This window comes from Protopterus annectens, chromosome 14.part0 (genome assembly GCF_019279795.1).
Source record: "Protopterus annectens isolate FY-2018-M chromosome 14.part0, PAN1.0, whole genome shotgun sequence".
Classification (NCBI taxonomy): Eukaryota; Metazoa; Chordata; order Ceratodontiformes; family Protopteridae; genus Protopterus; species Protopterus annectens.
The window spans coordinates 474,311,618-474,319,405 of NC_056748.1; positions in this window are offsets into that span (position 1 = coordinate 474,311,618).

Genomic DNA, 7,788 nt, shown 5'->3' on the forward strand with positions numbered 1-7,788 from the left:
TGAAAAGACAATCTGATGTTTAGTACTTCTGCCACACACACAGATTGTGTGTATATATGTGTGTGTATATATATATATATATATATATATATATATATATATATATATATATATATATATATATATATATATATACACTATATTCATAGACAACAAAAAAAACATCATAAAGTGCATGCTCTGAGCACAACCTTAGTCCATTCAAAAGAAATCTACTGTTTTTCCTGGGGGCAAGTTTCTCTGTGCTCTCCCCCCACAAATAATATATAAACTTACAGATCCCCGAATGCACTTTCCATCGAAGCGGAAATCACCAAGCATACTTAACCAAAAGTGCTGTTCACCAAAGCAGCACTTTCAGATAAGTATGCTCATTGCACCGGTCATACTACGGTGCAGATAAGGGAAAATTCCCTTTTCCCCACTGTAGTGCGACCTTGGAGTGAGAATATTAAAGTAGGCGGGCTTGTTCCCCTGCATAGAAGTAGGTTTAATGTTATTTATTTATTTTTTTAAACATACTTTACCGTAAGCTCTTTTTCGGTAAAGTATGTTTGGTGATAATGGATTCGGACTTTTGATCTTTTGATTAAAAGTCCTAGATCCATATATATATAAACTTTCTGATCACACAGTCCCCCAAGAAAGGGCATTATTCCCCAGTCTCGCAGATTGCAAACATTTGTCGACAAAAGAGATGTTGACATTTGAGAGTTTCACTTATAAGTGGTTCCATGTATGTATATAACATCATGCATCCTGTCACTTGAGACCGAAAATAATGGATCATGTTCTGCTTAAATGTCTGTATATTAGTTCATTGAGTTACATTGGTGTTTAGTCTTATTTCTGTGGTTCAGAATTATTCCATTTATTACATACTTCAGAATTAAAAGAATAAACTTTTTATTTCTCACTATAATAAAGCAAAATATGCAAGTGGTGTATATTATTCTCTGAGTTCTAGAAAAAGACAGACAGGTAGGTATATAAGTGTTCCATTGTCCTTGGCACATATGTGCCAGGGGGATGAGCTTTAATGTCAGGTAGAAAAAATATTTAATATATACACTTAGAACTCACTGTCTATTACATATAGGTTTCCATTTTTAATACTTTTAGTTTGTTCATAAATGGAAATGCTGATATTGTTAGAAAGTGGAGTCTTGTTTCTATTATAAAGCTAAGTTTATGACACTTCTTATGAGATTCTGGATCTGCCCCAACATACTTTAAATTCTGTTTCAGTATACATACCTAAAACAACCTTCAGTATTTCATTACTGTACCACAGTACTATACCAGGTCATCTCATTCCTATTCTTTGTTGTAAATGTAACGGACTGTTCACAGTACTTGCAAGGGATTTCTGAAGTTTCAGAAATTAATAATGTAGTTAGAATTGTTAGTCATTAAGCCTGCTAAATATAAACTAAATGGGAGCCTTTGTTTTCATAATTCACTACTTTGAAATGCGATTTCATGCAAATAAACCAGAATAATGGAGGTGCCTAAGGTTTCAAACTAAACAGCAGAAAAATACGATCAGAGAAAACAGCATACGGATCTGCCGTTCTGATGTAAAAAAAATAAAGTTCAAACGCTTCTATACTACCATATTACTAATAATGTCATGCAACAAGAAAGTCTATTGTTTTCAAGCTGAAAGAATTGAATTATTTTTTTTTTACTCTAGCAAAATGGATCTTCCTCTGTATACAAGCTTTCAGTCACATGCTGCGAGTTAGAAGCACATCACAAGGCTGTTAATTGGACACAGTTGTTACATGCTGAACTGCAGACAATTGCATCTTTACAGTTATCAGACAGCTGGGCACATCGAATCCCACTGCTGCACTCAGATGTTTCCAGATCTAGGCTTTAAAGCAGTGTCATTGTCTGAGAGTTAATAAAACAGAGTTATGTGTGCACCCCCCATTCATTAATTCATTCTACAGTTTCCAGTGCTGTGAGAATGAGACGCTTTGCCTCCAGCTCATGAAGTCTGCAATGAAGAAAACAGGTTAAAGCCAATAGCAATATGGGATTTGATGATAATCCTGGAATATTTATGTAATGAAAGATTCATTGTTGAACCACATAAACAACTTTCTACAACAAGGTTTAGTTCCTACCTCATGGAAATTAGCCAGTAATACCTATAAGGATCGGTGTTAACAATAAACTATGAAACTGTCAACCAATCTCTTTGAACTCTTCTTTGCATCTGCATTTTAAAGGTGCCTTCTTCTAATTCTTAAAATAGAGCACTAGTGCAATTTTATTATTAAATTTAGAAGAGCATGGTTTTATAAAGGCAGGCCAACGTTATCATGTTTGTCTGACTTTTATGAATCAGGAAGAAAGGCCCTTGATGCAGGCATCAGTGTTGCTGTCATTTATTTAAATTTTACAAAGACATTTGAAAGTCTTCTTCATAGTGTCATCATTAATTAACTTCTATGTTCAGCACTAAATAGATTTGCTGTCCAATATATTAAGACGTGCCTGCCAGGGAGACAGCAAAAATAGTTTAGATTCTAGGTCTATGCTGAGATTGGTGAACTGTTTGCCAGGGATTTCATGGGGTTCAAGTCTTGGATCACATCTTTTTTTTTTTTTTTTTTTTTTCTTTCATATTTTACAAAAACACTAGCTGAAACCATGGTAAAAAATTTCTCCAAAGCCAACTTCATGCTTCTTAAGACAGAAGTGGTGAACCTCATGACACCCATGCAGATAGACAATACAGTTATGATTACTGAATCCTACACAATTGCGCTTTATAAGCACTTACATGAGTGCATGGATCGTGCTATCCCAAACAGAACCAAGATGCTATCCTCCAAAAAAAGGAAGCCAATGTGGTGGTCCCCTGCCATAAACAAAGTGTACAACAGAAGGAAGAAACTGTTACAAAAGACAGTAAAATCCCATGAAGCTGCAATCCCTGATAAAATCCTCCAAAGCTAGTTACGAAAACAAAATCGCCACTGATTCTAAAGACAACCACAAGGCATTCTATAGCTATGTCAAGAATCTCAATGGCAACACTCAGATCTGCTCTGAGTTACAGCACAATGGCAATAAATATACAGACTCAACTGATATTGCCAACATCTGGCAGATAGGTTTAGTGCTAAATTTACCCCCCTCTCACCCCCTAAAGAGCCCATCTCTATACCAGAAGAATGCAAAGTTCCTGTAATCACGGCTGCACAGGTAAAAACCACACTCTCCAAAGCCAAGAACACAGCATCCATGGGACCAGACAACATCCCAGGCTGCGTTCTGCACAAACTACAGAACGAACTGGCACCCCAACTAAGTACCATGTTCAATCATAGCCTCACCTCAGGCTTTTGTGCCTGCTGAATGGCAAAGCGACGGTTATCCCACTCCACAAGGGGGGAGCCACCACGGACCCCGGGAACTACCGCCCCATTAGCCTGACGAGCCTGGTCTGCAAGGCCATGGAACTTATCATTATAAAACTTATAAACAAAGACATTGGTAATCTCCAAACTCTGGACCCCACCCAGTTCGGGTTTGTAAAAGGCAGATCATGTCTCCTAAACCTGACAGACTTCTTTGAAGCAGTCACCAAAGCCGTAGACAAGGGTAAGGTGGTTCACACAGCCTATGTAGATCTTGCCAAGGCTTTCGACACCATCCCCCACTCTGGAATTATAGATAAACTCACTAAACTAAGATATAAATCCCTATGTCACAAGATGGGTTGCCAACTGGCTCACTGACAGAACACCCACACTGTGAAAGTAGCAGACTCCAAATCCGACTTCAGACAAGTGGAGTACCACAGGGTTCAGTTCTGGGTCCTCTCCTGTTTGGTATCTACTTCTCTGAAGTACAGGCTAACACAGAAGGTCTTTGGCTAACGAAGTTCGCAGATGACTGCAAACTAGGAACCATAATCGAAACTCCTAACGATGTGGACATCCTACAAAAGGGCCTCACTGAGACAGATGCCTATTGTCAAAGCCATGGCCTCAAGCTCAATGCTAAAAAGTGCATTGTCATCCCCTTTGGTAAAAACTCTGTACCCATGAACTACAAAGTAGGCGGTAGTATACTTAACACTGAAAGTATGATGAGACCTTGGTACACAGGTGGACAGTAGTCACTGCTTTGACAATCACATCGCCACAGTAGTCAGGAAATTTTTCTACGTGGCTCATCACAAAAGGTTTCTCATCCAGAAAAAAAGAAGTCATTGTTCCCCTCTGCTCATCACTCATTAGACCCATTATAGAGTACAACGCCTCCTTTGGTATGTACCTCACAAGACATCTACAACAACTGGAAAGGCCGCAGAAATACCACACAAAGAGGATTACCAGCCTCAAACAGATGCCCTACGCAGACAGTCTCAAAAAACTCCAGCTTTACTCCATCACATATTGCCTACTCAGAGATGATCTCTGCCTAACATACAAAGCTATGTCAAACCCAGAGCTGTTGGACATGCTCCACTTAAAGAAATCCCAATCTCTCCGAGCTACATGCTCTAGGGACCTAAACCTTGTCACCACAATAAACAGAACATGCCGGAGGGATAGATTCCTGTCCCAGAGACTTCCCATACTCTGGAATAAACTACCTATCTATATCAAACAAAGCTCCTCATTAGCACTCTTCAAGAAAAATCTTGATGATTGGATGGGAAATAGGAAATTCACTCCGGGGATCACCTCTGTGGCTCTGCTCGACAGTGGCACAGGAAAATAATTTTCTTAGGTGGCAAAAGCCAGGGTACCTTTTTGGATGGGCTTGTATAGGCCCCAGGGCCGATAGCCTAGTTAACTACCTATGAACCTATGATATTAAGACTGGGCCTTTCATCTCTAAGCAAGATATGTCTTCCTTTTCTAGTTATCTTAGTGAAGTTACTGTCTGGCTAAAAAAAAAAATCACAGACTTTACTTAAATACTGATAGCTTTTTTTTTTTTTTTTTTTGGAGGGAGAGCACAAAACATATTGTTACTGCTACATTGAACTCTGCACCATTGGCTACGGTTAATGTTTTCAAGGTCTTAGGTTTTATTTTTCATAAGAACTTGGATGTTAAGTATAATGCAGAATTGGTTAAAGTGGAATTGAGTAGTTAACATGATTTATAGCTATATATGGGTGAAGTGAACTTCTAATTAAGATGTTTCTAACTTTTGTTAGACCAGTAATTGAATATAACACCCTTTCTTGTGCATACAGACTTTATGATGTTAGACGGTGCCCAAAGGAAACTTACTAAACACCTTTTTGATTGCATTAATATGACATATCAGGAGTGTTTACAGCTGCTTGGTCTCCATTTGATAACCTACAGATATTTAAGAGGTAGACTTTGCCTTGCTGTCAGGCCACTTCAAAAAATAAGAATTAAAATGTTTTTGAAACAAATATTTGTTGTAACTGACAAAATAACTGCTAAAAGTAGTAGTTTTGTCACTGGCTTCTACTTGGAATAAACTTCCAATTTTTATTAGGCACTCAAAGATCATCTCTGCATTTAAAAAGTCTTTGAATAACTGGGTAGATTCCTTAGCTTATACACCTGGAGTTTTTGTTTATTTTAAATGTCTTTGGGCCCAAAACAGGATGCTTCAAAGTGTGAAATTATTTTTCACTTCATGAAAGATAAAGAAATGACAAACTACACAAGTGAAACAAAGTATGAGTTTAGAGAAACACAGTGCAAGGCAAGAGAAACCAAAGAGCAAAATGCTAGGCAATGCGATCCACATCCTTTTAGAACAGGTACAGTTCCACATGCCGAAATGGAAGAGAAAAGTCATCAGCAAAGGCCATCAGGTGTTTTGAATATTGGAAATCTAAAGCATTCTGGCATAGCCAGGTGCCTTCACTGTTTTTCTTTTTTGTTTCAGTGCACTGATAGGTGTCAGGAATCATGCAGACAATGTGCCAACTTGTCTGATAAGAACAGTAAAAGGGGATGCATGGCAGGAGCAGCTGCTGTCAGCTACGGTGTTAAGGGGTACAATCTCTAACAAGAACTCCATGGATAAGATGGCATCAAATGACAGCAGAGATGGAATGGCATGGAAAACTGTAGGGTACACCTGAACTGATAAAACTGCACTTAAGGTGAAATGGTCTATGCCCATTTCCTATAAAGGTTGTGGAGAGTTTTACAAACATTGTCCAGTTCCTATAAAAGGTGGTGAAGAGTCTTACAAACAGTGATATTCAGTTTATGGTGTCAAAGTGAGCCATAAGAAGCTATGGTATGTGGTAGTTCTACCACTTCAATTTGACAAGCAGAAAAGGTTATGAGGAAGCAAAGTACTTTCACAGGCAATATGAAGGACAGATATGTAAATGATACAGCAGTTTCAGGTACCAAGTGAAATGGCCACTTACTTATCAGGTCATGGTGTTACAATTATTACAGCAGATGTGAAAACAGATTCCAATGGTAGCTCCTATAAAATTGTGCTTAGTGGAAGAGAGAACTTAAAACCTCCTGCCTCTTGCAACAAGAGAATAAAAAGGTAAAAGGGGAAGGATAAAGGATTTCTTAAATGTTCCTTAACAAACTAAGGACAGTCACAATTGAAAATCATAAGGCTGTTTAGCCAGGTGTCCACTGGAGATTTGTAGGACAAGTCCATGTGACAAAATCTGATATCTGATTGAAATTGGTGAAACTGTTGCAAACCAGTTATCACCCATGTGATCTATCTTACAAAGATACAGTTCAGAGGTGTACCTCTGAATGCCCTACCTTGTGTAGTTCTTGAATCTGGTTACAAAAATTAGTTCAGTCTGCTGATTACTGTTACTGCCAGTGAGCACTTTCATTATGTGCTGTGTGTGTATGTTTATTCCAAGCATAGTTAATAAACAGATTGTGTTCTGACATATGACTTACAAAGAGGGTGAGGGAAGGAGTGTTGGATATAACTCAAAGAGTAATATGTTAGAAGGACAGCAATGACCTTCGCCAGACAAGGAGAACTTTCAATGAAAAATAAATCGCTTTTGTTCTCTACAACTGTAAAAGATGATATCTATAGCAGAACATCACAACTTTCTTTCAGGGCATAAAGACATTCATCAGACTTTACAAAATGCCCAAGCAAACAAAATTGATGCACTAGAAATTATGAACATGTGGCACTTCATTAAATATAACAACAATGGTACTTAATTAGATATAAGTAAAATAACTACAGCATTTGTACTCTAGGCACTTTGTCAAGTCAGAAAAAAAACAAGTGATTACCACAGTAATAAAGTACAGAATCACGTGACACAACCCTTTATTACATTGTTTCCCTAGTGTTTTAAAATCCTTTTATTTAAAGTAGGTTTCAAACTATGTACACCGTTCAGTCTGTACATGAAGTTGCAAAAAATGATGTTGTGCACGACATTCTTCGACATGCTTAGCTAAAGCATTCTTAATGTTCAGATTCTTCATATCATAAATATGCTTACACCCTTTAAAAGCTCTATCTGTTTTTCAAACATAAAAACTACAGCATTCTAAATAGCAATTTAAATAAATTAAATTCTTAACATTACATTCAAAACAAAACTTGAAATTATATCTATAATATTGTTACATTGCTTAATATTTAACTATGGAAATGCAGACTGAATGATATATAAAGTCAAAAATCAGTTTAAAAAAAGGCTTTAAAATGTTAGGGTTATAACATAATAAAGGGTTGCATCATGTGACTTGATGCTTTATATTCTGTTGATTACTAGTTTTGTGTTTTTTAAATTTTGGGCAAAGG